This window comes from Aedes albopictus, chromosome 2, assembly GCF_035046485.1.
Source record: "Aedes albopictus strain Foshan chromosome 2, AalbF5, whole genome shotgun sequence".
In the NCBI taxonomy this organism is placed as follows: domain Eukaryota; kingdom Metazoa; phylum Arthropoda; class Insecta; order Diptera; family Culicidae; genus Aedes; species Aedes albopictus.
The window spans coordinates 334,473,207-334,491,957 of NC_085137.1; the positions used below are offsets into that span (position 1 = coordinate 334,473,207).

An 18,751-nucleotide genomic window follows, 5' to 3' on the forward strand; every position below is an offset into this window, starting at 1 on the left:
ATCAATAGGAAAACATCATTTCAGTAACAAATTTTGAAAACGACGTATAATCAACGGTGTAGCATTGATTATACGTCGTTTTCAAAATTTGTTACTGATTTGAAACTTTTTTTATAATTGGGGAAATAATGCTACTGCGACCATTAAGTTATTCTATTGTGGCGTGTCTCTAAAACTTTGATCTGTAATCACTAATGTATAAAATTATTTGAAACTCTAGATAAACCTCTGAATGTGGCATCACTGCGAACACACAACGGGGAAAATGAATGGAGTTACACACACTGAGGCAGCCCGGACACGAACATTGCTGGCGGTGCATATTGTACAACGTGTACGGATAGGGCTTTCCTGTCACCAACACTGTGGAAAGCGGATGCAGCCGAATGGCCGAACGAGCGAACCCGAAGTCGGAAACGCCCTCCCCTCCGACTGCGCATGACGTTTTCTAAATATACGAATTGAAACGAAATAATTTATCAGTCGTTTTAGAGCTTTGATCGTAGACGGACTGTATTCATAACCGTTGCTTCGTAGATTTTTTTTGGGTGAATAAGGAGAAAAATTACTATAATTACCATTGTGTATACACACATATAGCGCACACACCGCGGTTTGTTCGGGGGAGAGAAACGCACAGCAAAGTGAGAATTCGACGTACGTACGGTCCGTAGAAAGGCGCAAGGCGAGAAAGCGAGTGGCACTAGAGCGATCTGTAAGAAATTTATTATGAAGAGCACGACCAGTGAACGAATTTCGGCGAATTAGTTTCGAGACAGGCTGGAAGAGAGAGTATTTTCGGGAAGAAAAGTTAATCGCGAACGCATCTTCCACCCCGAGCCAGATAGAGTGCGTGTCTTTCGGGGCGAGATACTGGGGGATGTTGCACTGTTGGAAGCTTCTGACCCAGGAAGTGTTGGGCTCGAGATACGACGAACAAGCTTTCAGTGGATTGTTGGGTGGTGTTATAAAGTTTGTGCGATATTGCTGCAGTATCGATGTGTGATGTGACTGTAGCTAGTAGAAGCGACGATCGTAGCGAAGAAAAATTCACAAAGTTGACCGTGTAGAGTGCAATAAGCAGTGGAGAACGAGACACATATAGAAGAAATCTCATTACGCGGGCTGCGACGCGGCAGCACTTTCATGCAGAACAGTACGCGCCGCGGTACACACACTGGTGTAGCACCAAGGCACCACAGACATAGCGCGACGACGGCAGATGTACGACGAACAACGTCGCGGTCGTCTTCTTGTTGGTCGTCGTCGTCGTGGTCCCCGTCATCGTCGTCAGATCAGCGGCAGCAGAAAAACAACATCGTCGACAACATCACCGTCGACGTCGTCGTCGTCGTCAGCGGTAGGAGCAGCACTACTAGAAGCGGCCCCAGCACCAGCTTCAGCAAAAGCATGAAAAGAGCTCTGAAAAAACGCCAACGGCCACAGCATCGAGCAGCGAGCGAAGAAAATATTTTGAAAAGTGATTTATTTTCGTTCATATTTTTTTCTGGCAACCGAAAAAAGAGCATGAAGAAAATGTAAGAAGAGCACAAAATGCGAATACGTTTGTATATCTATAAATGAAAAATCAAAGTTAATAAAAAGAAAGCGAAAAAAGTAAGAAAAAGATTTTTTCTTCAAAGTGATCTAATGATTTCATGAATGAAAACAACAGGCACACGCGAAGAAGGAAAAGTCGTCATACGAAAAAATAGAAGTTTTCTGCACGATCAGTGAATACAATTCGAAAGAGTGCGGGATTCGGAGCAAATGCAAAAGAAAAAAAAAGTTCAACAATAATAATACACAGAAATAGAGAAGCGAGTTGAAAGCAAGTAAAAAAAGTGAGCACAAGTGATCAAAGTCAGAAATCAGTTGCAAAAATCAGTGAAAACAACATACCAAGTCAGCTAGAAGCTAGAAAATTGCATCAGCTGAAGAAAAGTGCATCCGAAGCGAATCTGAAGTGCCAAGAGAAGCAGAGTTTTTAGTTCTGTTTTCTTGGAAGTGTGCAAAACCAGAGAGATCTTCGGGCTGACCGGCAAATCATGAATCTGGTGTTTTCGCGCAAAACTAGGATTAACATTGGATCTACCGAGGCGATAACAGCGGCGAAATCGCAAAACAAGCACCGATCAACGGCATCAACAGCAATAACAAGAGTTACTACACTGGTAGTGGCACTCCCAGAGATTCCCGAGCAGCAGCAGCAGCGGCATTGGATTATTAACGCACGAGCCTGGCAGCACCCGGTTTAATTGCTTATTGATTATGTAAGTGATCACTCAGCTATGTTACATTAGATTTTTGTTTTTTTTTTCTTGTGGGGATTGTGGTACTGCGGCGGGCGCTACTCCAGTTTCATTCAGAGATAAGAAATGGAGGAGAGGCGCACTTGTTTGGTATTTTTTGAAAACCGATCTGTCCGGTGGTCTTTGAGTTTAAAAATAATCTTTTAGAATAGAAAATTCATTTGTAAGGAATGCTTTGAACTGAGATGTAGCTTGGACGTAACTAGCTAGTTGCACTAATCAAATGTGTACAGATTTTGGAAAATAGGACAATTCAATTTTGTAAATAAAATTGTAGTGATCGGAATATTTTCGGATCGATGCTATAACTTTTTTTTTCTTTTTCAAAGTATTCTCTTCAAAACACGTTTCTTCCTCACGAATTATTATTACACTTCACAATTATTGTGGCATTCGTGTCATTTCCTCACGAATGGCAAACAATAAACTTACCCTACATCTGAATCCTGACTAAGTTCCAACTATGATCCAACTTTTTCTTCAACGTCATTCCTTAGAATTCATATCTCTACTTCTTAACTCGTTTGCTGTTGTCATAGTTTCATGTACAGCAGCATGTTCAATATAAAGGTCCATGCTTCGAAGATAGTATTGGATGGCCATCCTTTCAAATTCCCATCCCTAACATGAGGAATCAGCTGTTTTATATCGTCTCGTGAGATGGTACTTAGTCGAATTCGCGATAGTCTATGCAAGTCATCGCCACTGCAACGACATTGAACTAAAAGTTCACCGAACTGCTCGTTTTTTTTCTTCATTACTTCACCACAAATATGTGTAAGCGTGTACGATCGCAAACAATGTCTGGTCTTCATTTGCACTTGATAAACAAAATTGGGAATGTTGTTGCATATGTACACACACCTCTTGCAAGCAATCTGATCAAACAGAGCGAATCATCCCGAGTTTTCGATGAAGCCAACCAGACATGGTACAAACAACAATGGAATGAGAGTTTACAGATATTGCGAATATTACCGTCTAGAACAGTGATGATTTACTATCAGTTGTACCGTTCGGGACTGGTTGTCGCAGTTAAAGTATCTGCACCTATTAACTCTCAAAAGATACACATGTACCAAAATAAGACCCAACAAAAGTATTCTCTGAAAACCTGGCTTTTGGTTTGATGGTTTGTTCCTCAAGCGTCGGGCTGAAACTCTTCCTAATAAAGCTGATAATAAATAAGATAAATAGACGACACTGCTTATACTTACGTTATCCTTTGATGGATCAACTCTCATATAAGTTGCAATTAATCGACTGTGGCTTTCTTTAGATTATGATGAAACATGGTTCATTCTGAGTGTTTATCTAGAATGCACTCTGTTATCATACAATCAGACAAAGAATATAAGAAACATGCCCTGAATCAAAAACCATTCAAGAATTGATGAATCACGATAGACGTGTACGGTTCCTAGTAGTAGTGTACCGTGCCGATCTCCATCGTTCTAGGTATCGTATCATGGGACAAATCTTGAATCGTTCCAAGAACGAGTCAAACAGGAATAGCAATGTAAATCAATCGAGCAAAACCACCTTTATAGCTTGACTTACCGTACGACCACGATATCAGAATCAGAAGCTTCCAGTCACTAATGTGTGTCTCCACGATCGCGATCGCGATCGTGCTCGCCTAGCCGATGATGCGATGACGACGATCATGACAATAATGACGACGATGATGATTGCTATCACTCCGTCCGTTTCAGATCACGGTGTGTTTTGTGTGGAGATAATTGGCTACCGAGAAAAAAAAACTAGGCAGAATTCCGACAACAAAGCTTGTTTCTGTTTTCTGTTCTGTGTGCTGCTAAACACAAAAGTGCGCAGGGGGTTGCTGCTGCTGTTGCAGCGGGACTCTGATCGAGTCGTCGCCAGCGGAGGTCAACCAGCTTTGCGCTAGCGCTGCGCGATCGAGCGAGCGGGTGGTGTGCCGGCAGCACACGATCGCGTCGTGAGTTGAGCTCTCGGAGCGGGTTTCGAATTCTTTTATGAATGAAAAATGTCAATTACGATTCCTTATAATTATAGATTGTAAAACACACAGCTCGCAGGGTTTGGCGCGATCACCAGATCTACGACGACCGACGCCGATCGTTGTTTCGCCAGCTTGTTGTTTTGTAAGCGTACAGCAGGCTCTCAGAACCGCTTCGCACGCCGCCAGGTCGCCCAACCAAGCGACGAAGACGTGGTTTTGCGGTACAGCAGCGGTGAGATCGCATTTAGCGCGGAAGCGACGGTTCTTTATTAATGAGTTTTAGAAACCTTGGCACCGCGTATCACCAGTGCATCGTCACCGCGCCGCTACTGTTGTACTCGTTGTACTCAGGGAGAGACCGGCGTTGGAATGTTGCAAACATACTGACATCGATTCGTAGCTGATTGTGCACCCGTCTCACTCTGAAACGTCTTACTGAGTAGCAACTGTGGGATATCGCCCAGTAGTGAAAACTTGGAGAAGATTTTGAGGAACACTACAAAGCAAAATTTGGCCATATTCGTAATTGACTGACTACAATGCGGGAGTATACTGTAAATAGTACAAACCATTTCTGTCAAGATAGTTCCAGTACCAGGCGCATCCGATTGCTCAGGGAAGTAACAAAGCGATGGAGAAAGTATTGTACCCTAGTTAAAAGCACTTCAACAGAAGTCGAGGAATCGTCGTCACTGTCACCAGAAATCACTTGGAGTTTTAGTAGAAATATAATGAGTTTTGAGGATTCGGATTTGATAAACGACAATGAATATCGCCATCAATTAATAAATTTTGACTTCTTCAAGAGATCCATATTCACGTCCTACAATATAGAAGAAAATGTGTTATTAGATTTCAAGCAATAATTCTGGCAGTTTCACGCAATTCGTTTCATTTTTGTTTCAATTTTGTTTCGAGAATGTGTAAGTTTTAAAAAAAAAAGTTTCAAAAATGAAAAAGCACTCGTACTTTTCAAGAATATTCAAAATCTGAAAGGAGAACTATCCACAATGTACCGTAATGATCAGAAATTATTTTTAATTTTTCCATCGATTTTCGACATTGATAGTTATTCTGGGATCTTAAAACCAACCAACTGAGCGCTGTACAAACTAAGTTCATCTGTCAGTTGTAACCGCTCTTTTAGTGCCCCAATGGACAAAAGAGCTAAAAATTAGGTAAAGTGGCTAAGAATATATTAAAAAACAGAGATTACTGAGGCAATTTCTGTATGATTTGTGAGAAAAATTCTAGCTTGCCGGAAGTATTCTTAAAAAGTTTACTTGATAGATAAAAATGTGGTAAATTATGATTAGTTTTCCATAAGTACTAAAGAACAGTGAGACGGATAGCTGAACAATTTTCGGTAAATTTATAGAGTTTTCAAAGAAATCGTGAAAATTTGCAGCTGAATAAGAAACGAGATATTTGTCATATTCCTAATGTCTGTTCAATCATTATAAACATATTTATTTAGGTTCCCAACTTTTCGGGTAGCTGTTGTTTGTTTGTTAATGTATTTACAACACTTTACACCTGAAGGGTGCATTCGTGTCGGGTTTTCGGGTAGCGACCCACAAGCTGCTGGAAATACTTTTCACGACTCATAAGGAAAAACATGTGAAACCCCTTTATTAAACGAAAATTAAAGATTTTCAGGTAGAATATTTTCATGCCACGTTAAAGACTGTCAACCAAGGGCTGGATAATACAGATAAATCAATCAATCAAGACTGTCAAAGAAGAGCCCATGCCAGTTAAGGCATCAACAGTTGTAACGAATATCAATGTATCAAACCAATAACTAGAAAGTGAAATTGCGCCTCACGACCTCTCAGCAGAAGGTTTCCCCCTTGGGGAGTCGTGGCCCACAGTTTGGGAAATTATGCTTTACTACGAACATCATTAGAATATATGATAGAGCTAAAAGTGGATTTTAATCAATAATTCTGAAAAAGATAAAACTATGGAAACTGATGAAATTTTTGGAAGTTTACCTAAACAAATTTGAGCAGGACACTCTGGAACTTTTTGCTATGGAAATTCCTGAAATAATATCTTACCAAATCCTTGAAGTTCTAGGATAATTTTCGAAGAAAAAACCATATTTTGAGATGAATGCAAGGTAAAATTTGTCATGAGAAACAAAGAGATATAGGGAATCTTAGAGCATATGGAGTACTTCCTGATGGAAAATAATATTGAATTTGTATGAAACATTTGCAGGAAATTTTTTTTTGGTACAATATTCGTAAATTGTGCTCAAGTTCTTTGAAAAAAAAAACTGCTAGAGAAATTGCTACATTGCATCCCAGATCTGACAGAAACAGCTTCTAAAAAATTCTAGATTTTGTTTAATATCTCTTGCATTTGACAACAAATTTTTGAAGATATTTCAAATCATTCTTGACGATCTTTGCCAAAGTATTGACCTTGGAATTCTGGGAAAGTTTAATGTGAGAGATTTAACGGAAATCAAATACTTTGCTGGAAATCCCATCATATTTTATAGAAGATTTTCGCTGGAGATTCTTTCAGAAGCTGCTTTTTTACTGTAGAAAATCTTTTGTTATTTAAATTGCTTAGGACTTTACATAACATAAATCTACAGATTTCTGATTTCTATGTGTTAAGTTTTAAACTCTGCCGAATAGAAGTGGATTTGTACAAAATTTGCCCACGAGTACGTACTAGGGTGCGGCTTAATTTTCAAAAGTTATTGAAACCTGGAATGCGTATGCCTTTGGGGCGATTTCTTCGCCCTGGCTCAAGCGTTAAATCGGGTTTAACTTATGGGTAAGCCTGGCTTGCCGGTGAGGCCGAGGTGCAGAAATCGACCCTTATAGATTCAAGCCACATAAAAAGAGGAACCTCCGACTTCGTGCCAAAAGTTTTGAGATTTAGAGGTGTCGCATACGCTTCGAAGTTGAATTTTTGTTTAATAAATTTACAATCTGTTTGTATAATTATCTTTAAAATTGAGTTTGGAATAAACTTATGGGACATTATGGTTTTCAACAATGACGGAAAATACGAGTTTCTTAAGTTTTTTACTCTTTGTACCAAAGATTTTAACTTTAGAGGCCAATAGTTTTTCAACTGCAAGACCAATTTCAAATCTTTGAGCATACTTTGGCAGAATACAGGAAATAGGTACTTACGAACTCCGGGGGCCAACAACTTTTGAAAAACAAGGCACACTCTAGTAGACACCCTGAGAGGAAGTTTTAGCCAAAATATATAATTGGTACCAAGTATACACACGAAGGGTTACAATTCCACTTCCATGAAAATATAGAAAATTTTGTTCATTGATAGTGTATGTTCTTGACGAAAACCGGAATTTCCTTTATTTCTTTTGAGTCGCAAATTTCGTTTTAAAAGACTTAAATTTATTTTTTTTCCAATAAATAATATGATAGAAGCTATGCACATTACTGGATCAAAATCCTTTACAGTATATTTGAAGCAACCTTGGGGGTTTTCATATTTTTTGGTTAGTTTTAGATTCTAATCAGATAAGTTGTTTTTATTTTCAAAACAATTAAGAAGTATAATACCTTTTTGAAACATTGCTTTGGAGTCATTGAAGCGATTTTCTACAAGAAATGCTACAGGAAAATCTGGATGGAACACTTAGTCAACTGGACACAAACATTTCAAAAATGCGTAACTGATTGTGGAATGCCTTCTCGCAAAGTTGTGGATCATATTTTATACCGTAATCCGGGGTCAAATTGATCACTTTAACCTTCCTTTTGCATTACGTTGGCAGCAGCTCGCTGACGTAGTGCACGGTTTGGGTCAAAAATGACCCTAATGTCAAAGGAGGGTTAAAACAACTTTTGTGAATAATATTAGTGACAATTCAAATATTGCCAAAAGAATTTCTGGAAAGTCAGTACCCAATGGATCTCCATAACACCATGTGATAGAATTTTGTTCAACAAATTCAAACTTTTAGATAAATTACTTTAAAATTCAAAAAATTGAAGATGCCACTTTGGGGCGAAATTGATCAGTATACAATTAAGCATTGGTTAAAAAGAAAAATTTCCTTGTCCACTTAATTTGGCTCTTCTAAATCTGAATAACGCGTAAAAACTCTTACAACTAGTGAATTTGACACTTGAAATGCAAAATTAAATTTTGAAATTTCCCCCTTAACGCCTAAATGTAGGCAATCTCCTTTGAAATAAGTGATTTCTGTTACAATAAATAACTTTTACATCAAAAAAGAACTTTTTTTAACATATGCAGAATAGCTTCATAACTTTCCAAGCAAGGCTCCACAAAATTGTTAAAACAATAAAATTACGGGAAGTCCTAGTGGCAATCGATTGTTTGGAAGCAATGACTTTAGCGAAGAGAGAAATACATTGCAAATTCCTACAAAAAATAAGGCAAGACTAACTTTTTTTCTAAATGTATTAAAGTCTAAACTCTTCTTTAGACATCTATGGACTAGATGAGGTAAGAAGTTTGAGATCATTGCGACGCTTAGAAGTTCCTGGTATGCAATTACATAGTACCCAAATGATAAATTTCACCCCGGTTTACGGTACTTTGCAAATATTTCACATCAAGTACTAGACAGGAAAATAATCCACGGTGGTTTACGTGTGAGGAATGAACTATGTGTGCTGTGCGGCTTTGAAAGGTGTCTTTATTTTCAAAAGCAGTTACGCCCTGTTGAAATGATGGTAAGGAAACTTTTTACAGAGTTTTTGAATAATTTTGTGAGATTTTTCGTTGAAATTCATGGAATAACTCACCCGGTATCACTAGATAAACTTCCTCAAGAAACGCGGTTTATTTTCTTTGAGCATTTTCTATAGAACGTGCTTGGAAAATCTCCATGTAGGATTCTGTGGTGAAATGGTTTTTTAATCCATTGGATAACAGGCTTCCTTTATTAAGCATGTGGCTCCCATTTTCATCCTACGAAAAACAAAGGATTGAAGCGCTGTTTGTTTTGTTTCTTATTTTTTGTATTTTTCGTTGGAAGTGAGCATTAAAACAAAAAGAACGGAATAACTCGGTGTCATCGCTTGTTTTCGAATGGGATAAATATGGGTGCGAGAGATTACTAAAGGCACTCGTACCCTATATGGGGGAAAACTTGATTTTTTTGCTATTCCGAAATGGATTGTTTTGTGATCCCATCACATAAACTTTTTGTCAGAAAACTGAAGATAATCTTACTGAAATCTTTGGGTAATGGTCATTTACTGGAAATTAAACATAATGGTTGTCAAAAAACTTGCATGATTAGACGTTTATTAATACAGATGCAGTTACACCTACTTTACATTCGTAGAGGAATTCAGCTGAAATAACACACATATGGCCAAATAAAATAAAATCCCATTCCCAAATTTTGTTACAATTGGTTCTAGACATTCTATCAAAAGTATCTATCTATTCAAAACTTCCTCGAAACGGTTTCCATGATTTCCGCCGATAGTTAGAATTGTTAGATAATGACATCAAACTGAAGCTTAGCTTAGCTTAAACTGATTGTACATAGTAATGGTTGCTCCTCCGTGATTGATCTGATCTGGCCCAGCTTGAACTAAGATCCAAATGAATAAGGCATGGGACATTCCACTCATTCGTGAACTATTGTATTGGCAGTTCCTACATTTTTTATCATTACAACGTCTGTCAAGTCCTAACAGTCAATTTGGAAGGAGAAGTAATGTAAGAGTGTGATGGTTGATGCTACCAGAAACCGAAATCGCTCTGCATCTCCACAATAACTACGGGAAGGGTATTTGATATTTACAGTGTGTGTTGAGGTTATTTTTGGCACATTGGTGCGTGAATACGAGTCGTAAGGTGATTGATTGTATGTTGTTTATTCTGCAGGTGATGCGGCACATTTCGCTTGGTTGCATCAACTTTAGACGTTATATTATAGTATATTGACACTGTGCTGCCTTGCTTCGAGTTTAGTCCCAGGACAATGGAGGAAACCCCGAGGCTTCAGGCTAGTCGCAAAATTCTGTCAAATTAAAGAATATATTCTGCAATAAGAATTCACGTCAGTCCTTGAATTACCAGAACTTAACAGACCTTGATAGGTTAGTACGCAATTAGATACGTAAAGCATGTTTGTTTTCCTAACAACAAGTGTAGTCTCGGGTAAGAAAACTCCGAGTCTGTAACAATCTACAAGGTTATTCTGCCTGCAATTTTAGAAACTGTTACCAGTTTCAAGGACTACATTCTTAACCCTTATGTGGCCGACAGGGTACCCGGGTACCCAGCGCCCATTTAAAAAACACGGTGTAGAAAAAAGCAAAAAAAAAATGTCGGACACATAACGGAAATATATGAGTATAAGAAACAAATGAATTAGTTGGCATAAAATTAATTGAGTTATATTGGATATTGCCAAACATAGGACCACTAGCTAAATGGTTCTATTCCACACCCCATGCCTTAAATTAATTTGATGCCTTGTTTGATCGAGTGCACCTGTAGAACCAACTTGATTCTCCGGTGATGCACCGAATCCATCCATCCAGCAGCAACAAAAGGAATCCCCACCTAGTCCTAGCCCAACGCAAAACACTCGTCATCAGACTATCTATCTAATAACAATATAATCGTGCCAGTCTATTAACTGCCAATCCCTCCGCGCCCAGCAGCGGCGAACTGCACTCTTGAACCCCTCTGCCAGAGCCTGAGGCCCGATTCGCTCGCAAGCAACTTCAATCGACTCCTATCATCGTAGGTCCATAGGTACATAGGTACCAGGCTGCACGCGGTAATGAAAGGAAAATAAATTAACTGTGATTAATAAAAGAACCCCTACCTACACACAACAATCCTGCGAGGCGCAGCGCAGCGCACCTCGCGACGCCGCGTCGTGCCGTGCGGCGTTTGTTTTATCCTCGGCAGAGGTGGGCCAAGGTGTGCAGCTCTGCTCTAAGTAATCCACGTTGTCGATGGAGCTGCCTTGCTGCACCTCTTTCTCCATACAGCAGCAGTCAGTGCAGTGCAGTGGGTAACTAATAGAGTAAGTAACACACATCAGCAGTTATTGTGTCACAAAGAGTTGGTTGCTGCTGGCTGGTCGAACAAACAAGTGTGACGATCGATGACGTTAGCTCAATAATTCCTCGATGAACGGTGGTGGCGGTGGCGCGGCAGCGACGGTGGCGGCGGTTGTCCGTGAACGGAATTGCCAACAACCTCCCCTCCGGAGCGCGGACCCCAAGCAGCACCACCAACCGGAGTATAATACGAAACTCATAAAAAGTGAATTGTGTTGAATTGTTCTAGTCCGGGGTGGCTAAAGTTGCTGAGGTTGTGCATTTTAACCAACTAAACGTGGTGTCCGGTGTGCGCCGCGCGCGGTGTGGAGTGCTTATTGCTGTGCTGTGCAGCAGCAAGCACACCTACCTTGGATACCTTTTGTCAAGGTATGTATGCATCTACCGCCGCTGCGCGGTTTGCTGATGTTTAGTAAACGCGCGCCGCGGTGGTGCTGGAAAGAACAAAGAAACGTAAATTATTTGATCTTAAGGAGCTCCTGGGCTTGGAAGTTCTTACATGACCACACGGTAAATCATCGAAAATTCAAAGTTATTGATCCACAGATCACTTCATATATTAAAAAATCGAAAAAAAAGGAGAAAATTGTATACATTTTTCTATGGATCTATATTGGTACTATGATCCTTTAGGATCATGCTGTCAAAGCGATTACCGCAAGGGTGTTCAGCAAGATCTATACTAAGGAGAGTGTCTGGACTATATTAACTGTACGAACAGGATCCTTACGTACAGAGCATTTGCCCAATTTTCTTAGACTATAATGTTTAATGCATAGGTTCCCAAACTTTCAGGTCACGCGACCCCCTTTTGCCAGCAGACGTAGTTTTCGCGACCCCCCATAGAAATTTCCTCATTTGTTGTCTGTTACAATAAAATATTTTACTGTCCCTCGCGACCCCCTGGATGAAGGTCGGTGACCCCCCTGGGGGGTCGCGACCCACAGTTTGGGAAACCATGGTTTAATGTATTCGACAAACAAATGGTTAAAATGGTGTTTTTTTTTTATTAAGGTGAATTTCAGTCAAAGGCACCAATATCTCGACATCCATCAATCTGACGCAAGAATTATGGATGGCCGATACATATTATATTTAGCTTTCTGGAAAAAGATAAAAAAAAAATGCTGCAACGGAAGTTATTTGAATTTTAGTAAATTCTATATTTTTTTAATTGTAGAACTTGATTTTCAGGCAAAACTCAAAAACTGTTTTACTTACATTGATTTGAAGTGCGCTCTATTTCATCAACAATTTCAATGAGACACCCCCAAACATTTGACGCTAGGTTTTAAATTACTTCGTTCAACAATACCAAGAGATATTCCTGTAAATTATTTTAGTAATTAATACTGAAATATAAATCCCGGGTATTCCCTGGATAAATCCACGGCGTAATTCTAGGGAGAATTATTGGAGAAATTTTTGCATAATTTTTTGGATATATCCCCAGAAGAATTCTTGTTTCCTGGATTTCCTGGGAAAATTGCTGCGAATACCAGCAAGAATTTCTGGGTGAATCCCAGCAGGCAGTTCTGAAGAAATTACAAAAAAAAACTTTTAGAGGTACCATAGGAAAAAATGCCTGGGGAAATTCTTAGGGAAATATCGGAAGGTATTCTTATAAAAATTTCTCGAAGAATTCATAAAGGAATTCCCAGAGCAATACTAGGACGAACTCCAACAGAAATTCATATACGAATCCCAGCAGATATTCCTGGAATATTCCTCGAAAACTTTTGTTTATACAAAAATTGGAAAACTCCCCTCCACTCTTCCTTCTAAAAGTCTGTATGGTTTATAAACGGCCCCAGGTATTCTCGGAGAAATCCTTAAAGGCACGCCTGGAAATAAGACGTAAATTTTTCGTTTTATTGGGAACGAGAATCAGTTAACGAATTCTCGCTTTGAGTATCATACAGGCGTACCTACAATGATCAATTTCTCTTCATCTATTTTCTCTTCGGATTATTCCGGTAAATAAGACCACTACTTGGATGATCTCTCTGTGTGCTTAGGCGAAGGACGACTAGGATAGGCATCCAAGACAACAAAATCAACCAAAAATGATTTGTCAGCCAAGTTATTTACCAAAGAGAAAATCGATGAAGAGAAATCGATCATTGTAGATACGCTCGTATGATACTAAGCGCGAGAATTTATCTTGTATTTTTTTCTAGAATTACTGCAGATTTTTTTAGACTGTCTTTGTGGGAATTCTCCTAGAATTCATGTTGGAATTTCGCAAGCCATTTCTGACAGTTGCTCCATAAATTCCTCCAGAACTTTTTTCAGGAATTCTACCGTGGATTTCCAGGGATTTCATCTGAAATGTTATCAGGAATTTCAATAGGAATTCCTCCTGGTATTTTTTCAGGACTTCCTCTAGCGATTTTTTTTTGAGATTTCAATAGGCATTCCTTCAGAAATAATTCACGAGATTAATCCGGGAGCTCCTCTAGAAGTTTCTACAGAAATTACTCACAAGATTCCTTAAGGAACACCTGTAAGACTTCATCTTGTGATTCCTCGGGTAATTGCTTCAGGAGTTCTTCCAGGAATTTGAGTCTCTAAAAATTTTACCTGCAATATAATCAGGGGATTTTGTAAAGGTTTCTTACACAATGATACCTCCAAAGATTTCTCCTTTAGGAATTACTGTTGCTTACAGAATACTTTAAAGTTTTCAATCCATTTTTAAATATCAATTTTTTTTCAATGGCTGTAGTGCTAGAAACTAAATATTATTGTATCGTAGTTTTAATATGAATTTTGAAGAATTTAATTTGTGGCACAGATTAAACTTGTCAGTCCTCGAAGTTTGTCCCAGGATGGAGCAACTTTATAAAAAAGGTAAGATCATAACTGCCCCTCTTCACATGTCAGTCCCACGATGTTTTTCAAAGTGCCTACCTTTAGTACTATAACTTCTATTATTTGAAAAAAATGTAGGGTAGGTAATCATGAAATCACAGTGATTTTTCATTTGCTTATTTTCAATGAAGAAACCACTTCATTCACAGGTAAGTAAATGCTGTCATATTCTATTACAGAAAGTCGTTTGCTACCTTTTCCGGGACAATAGCTCCTTATAAAGTATGTCATTTTAATTAATTTCGAAATGGTTCAAATTTAGATTAAAATTTGACTAGTTCAAAATTAGATTTCTTACCCTATGCACTTTATGCATACCCTTTTCGTGGCATAAAAGGCGGGAAGTATATCAAATTTGTGTTAAATGACCTCGTGAGTGAAAAAAATATGATTAGCATTAGAAATGACATTGTACTGACATGCGAGGTGGGGCAGTTAAGATCTTACCTTTTTGTAACAACGACATAGGCGCTAACTTGGGATGCAGTTGGGGGGCAAAGTTCTCCAAAATTGGACGAGTTTCAATTTTTATTTTCGCCCAATACAATAGTTTTCACGTGAATATGCATACATTAGAAGATGAACTGTGTCGATATTTCATAAGTTTTGAGAGGACTCGCCCCCAACTACGTCACAAGTTAGCGCGTATGATGATAAGGTTTCTTTTGAAATACAACTGCCCAAGTAACATTTTAAGTTTTGTTCGGCTCTACAAGAGATCTTCATGACCAATTTTATAAAAGTTGCAATAAAACTGTTTTATACATCAAAACCTCTTGATAACCTCTTTAAGAGCATCTTCCGGCTAAGTGGACCACTCTCGGAGAGCTTTTGCAAACCGCATTAAGAGTAGCAATAAAACCGTTTTAAAACCTAGTTGAAAAATTTCCCATTCTCGATTGTTGTTGTTTTTTTTTCAACAAAAACTTTGACAGCTCAAGATGCAGAGAAACTTCTTAGATGGCACGTAAAGTTGAGAGCGATACATCATTCGTAAGTAGAAGTCATAGTCATTTCAAAGTAATATTCTAGTATTTATTGTGTTGGTAGGCTTATGCGCATTCAATTTTACCGTGAATATTGGGGTTGCAGAATTATAAAATTAATGCGCTTCAAAAATAGTGAATATTATCATCTTGGAATAAAATAAATCAATTTGTTTATTTAATAAAACTATCTCGAATTACTAGAAAACTCCGCAGAGAGAGTTTATTTATGTAAGCATGTTATGAAAATGGTGGCAAACTATCAATTTATTGCTTATTTGAGCAAAATGAACAATTTTCCATTCACGTTAGCTAATTCTTCAATATATGGCGACAACCATAATCAGCGAAAATAAAACGAAAGCAAGTTTACTTTTATGATGACCGCATTAAACCTAGCAGTGTCGTAGTTCTGCTTTTCCACCAACAGATGTCGTTACTAATAGAACGGATCGCCATCTGTTGAGAGTTTTAAAAGTTTTATTGTGGTAATATTTATTGCGAGAAGGTTTACATATCGGAAAGTTTTGTTTACTCTTAAAATCTGTCTTCATGGATATCTTCAAGTATACTATAAAACATTTTATCAATGGTTTTCATAAAAGCAGTCATAAAACAGTGAGTTTTAATTATTGCTAAAATCAAAGAAAACCAATCAGCAATGAAAATGTTACTTGGGATGGTCTTTATTGCTGTTACAATGACTAAAATAATATTTTGAAATTGCTGTAAAACTAGATGAAACCAGGTTCGTTTTTTCTGTATTTTCAACTTAGTGATTTCAAAATGCTTGTTAATAAATGTTGTTGTAAATTTTTTGACATTTTGTGATAGTACTACTACTATAATATTTTTTTGTAAAGCCTTCACATCTTTAGAGTTCTGATGATAATGCCGATTTCAATCTACCATCTATTGACACAGGACATCTCCCTAACTTTTATATAGCACTAGTTTAATTTGAAAAGCAATTTGATCAAGCTTGTACAACTGTGTTTGGTCAGCTAGTGTAAGAAGGGGTAACACCGGATGTACGAACCCGAAATCATAGAAACTTGCACGAATTTCGCGGCAGAGAAGAGAATCTTTCTCCAGAGTAAAGTTCTTATAAACAACAGTAAAATCGAGCCCATAATTAAGCTAGTAAATGAGCTAGTAAATGAGATGAAAATGCACAGCCTTAGTCCACGAAATGTAAAAAACAGGAAAGAAAGAGTTCCAGGCTTTCGCTTTTGGCTACACTGATGGTTCCACGTGGTCCTGCAAGAACATCGGTACTATTGCTACTAAAAAGGGAGTGCCAATACTCAGAAGCACCAAGTTCCACTTGTAACCATCGCTTGGAGCATTTTATTCAAACCATCCCCCAACCAGCTGACCTCCATTCTCAGCTAGAGCAGCAGCCCACACAGAACTGCCGGAGAAGATCTCCTCCATCATTCATGGAATCAATCAATCCTTGAAGGCACATACAGACAGACACCCACACACCGTGTGTGCACCGAAAGCCCCAAAATTTAGGCTGTCTATTTTGGCTACCCGCTTCTTCCACGCCTCCGCCTCGCTCCGACCTCCGCTGATGGTGCGCTCTTCTGGTGTAACAAAATTGGCTTCCACCTACACACGTCGTCCTAGAGGTTCCAGATAAAACGCACGCCCACGTTCGCTCGGGCCGCACCCCGCTACTGCCGCCGGCGGCGACGCCGCTCGAGCGAGGCGTGCGTTGGTGGATTGCTGTCTCCGTCGTTATATCGTGCGCGGAGGCTGGCTGACGCCACGAGTTTTCCTCCGTCCGATGAATTGGGCTGGTCTGAACAAAACCAAAAAAAAAGCTTACCACCTTGATGAGGACGAAGGGATGTCCAGCCCATATCCACCAAAGGCAGAGGTCATTCAGGTGGGTCGGTGGAACGTGGAAGCTGCCAAGAAAAAAAAGGGACACCACCACTCAGTGCAGCAGCGCAGGATGCGCCAGTTCCGGCACATTTCTGCAAGGGAGGTGCTTGGATAATGCAATTAATTTTCCAGTGCAGTGGGTGGGTGTAGTGTGGCTAGTATGAATGTGGATATCACATAAAAAGTGCATGATTGAAGTTGACGACAGAATGGATGCAATGGCAATGTGGGTATCAGCGGATGTTGGCATATTCTCTGAAGTGTGATTGGTTGAAAAAGTTGTTGGGCAGTGCATCGCCCTCTTCTTCTCATCCTTCTCATCCTAGGCATTACATTATTAAGTGAGGTATATTGAACATAATTCACTGTAGCCTGTACGTTGAGCTTTCGACTACAGTTAGAATTCGTTATACACGGTGCCACCCACTTTACGCCCACAGCAAATTTATCTGTTGTCTTTCGAGCAATTCAGTTCACACACAAAAAATGAGCTACATCGGATATCTTCTTCTTCTTTATGGCTCGTCCCCATTAGGACTTGGCCTGCCTCGCTTCAACTTAGTGTTCTTTGAGCTCTTCCACAGTTATTAATTGAAGGGCTTTCTTTACCTGCCATTGCATGAATTTGTATATTGTGAGGCAAGTACAATGATACCATGATACTCTATGCCCAGGGAGTCGAGGAAGTTTTCCCGACCGGAACGGGAATTGAACCCGCCGTCTCCGGATTGGCGATCCATATAGCCTTAACCACTAGGCTAACTGGAGAACCCCCTTACATCGGGTGTAAGGCAGCCGAAAAATCGCGGTGGGCGTAAAGTACCATCCACCGTGTATAACGAGTCCTGACTGTACTTAACAAAAAATCTGAACTCACAGCATTTTATAATGCTATGAGTTCAGATTTTTTGTACCAGTAAATAATAATATGATTCTCATATTGTGTACTTGACAGCAGCACAGTGGTCAATGGTCTTTATCAGGGGTTTTAAGATCGTGCATCTCGGTGCACCGCGAAGCCTTTCCAAGTACATTACCTCAGTTCTCTTTAGTTGTGAATATGCTACAAGTTTGATGTATTGTACTTGATAAATACATCAACTAACAACGTGAGTGACTAACATCAATGTTATGTGAAGTTTGTATCTCCAGTATTGTATTTAAGACACTTTCACGAAAGTTAGCGCGAAGCATCTCTATGGTAACAAATTTCCCAAATGTAAGAGAACGTACCTCTGGAGCCGACCGGCAACAATCCTCAAAACAATTTTCCAAGGACCATAAAAAAATGATTAAAAATCATACCAGTGATCGCTATTGCCCAGGCACCAATATCGACATAAACCAGATGCAGACTTTGTCACGGATTCGCAAAAAAAGTTGCCCTCATTACAACTTGCACAGGAAAACACTCTTACATTTTTAACAAACTTCGAATTTAATCTTTTAACATTTTGTGCACCACGCAGCAATCCGACAATAACATGTAAGTGAGAATATCTGTGATTTCTAAATACTTGGTTGGGATGCGACTGGGATGATTTTGCTTCGGAATGTTGGCTTTGCAGTCTTTTGGGGAAATCGAAAATACTAGTTTATGATTTTTTCGACGTTTCGGTCCGTATGGGACCTTTT

General features: G+C 39.1%; 1 protein-coding gene across 1 annotated transcript in view; it reads left to right on the forward strand.

Annotated features, from left to right (window-relative positions):
- Positions 1-202: 202 nt before the first annotated feature.
- Positions 203-18,751, forward strand: part of LOC109398004 (protein sprouty) — a 54,549-nt gene continuing 36,000 nt past the window's right edge. Inside the window, exon 1 of the mRNA XM_062852545.1 lies at positions 203-2,273. The gene's annotated coding sequence lies outside the window, so the exon portion shown is untranslated. The remainder of the gene's footprint in view (positions 2,274-18,751) is intronic.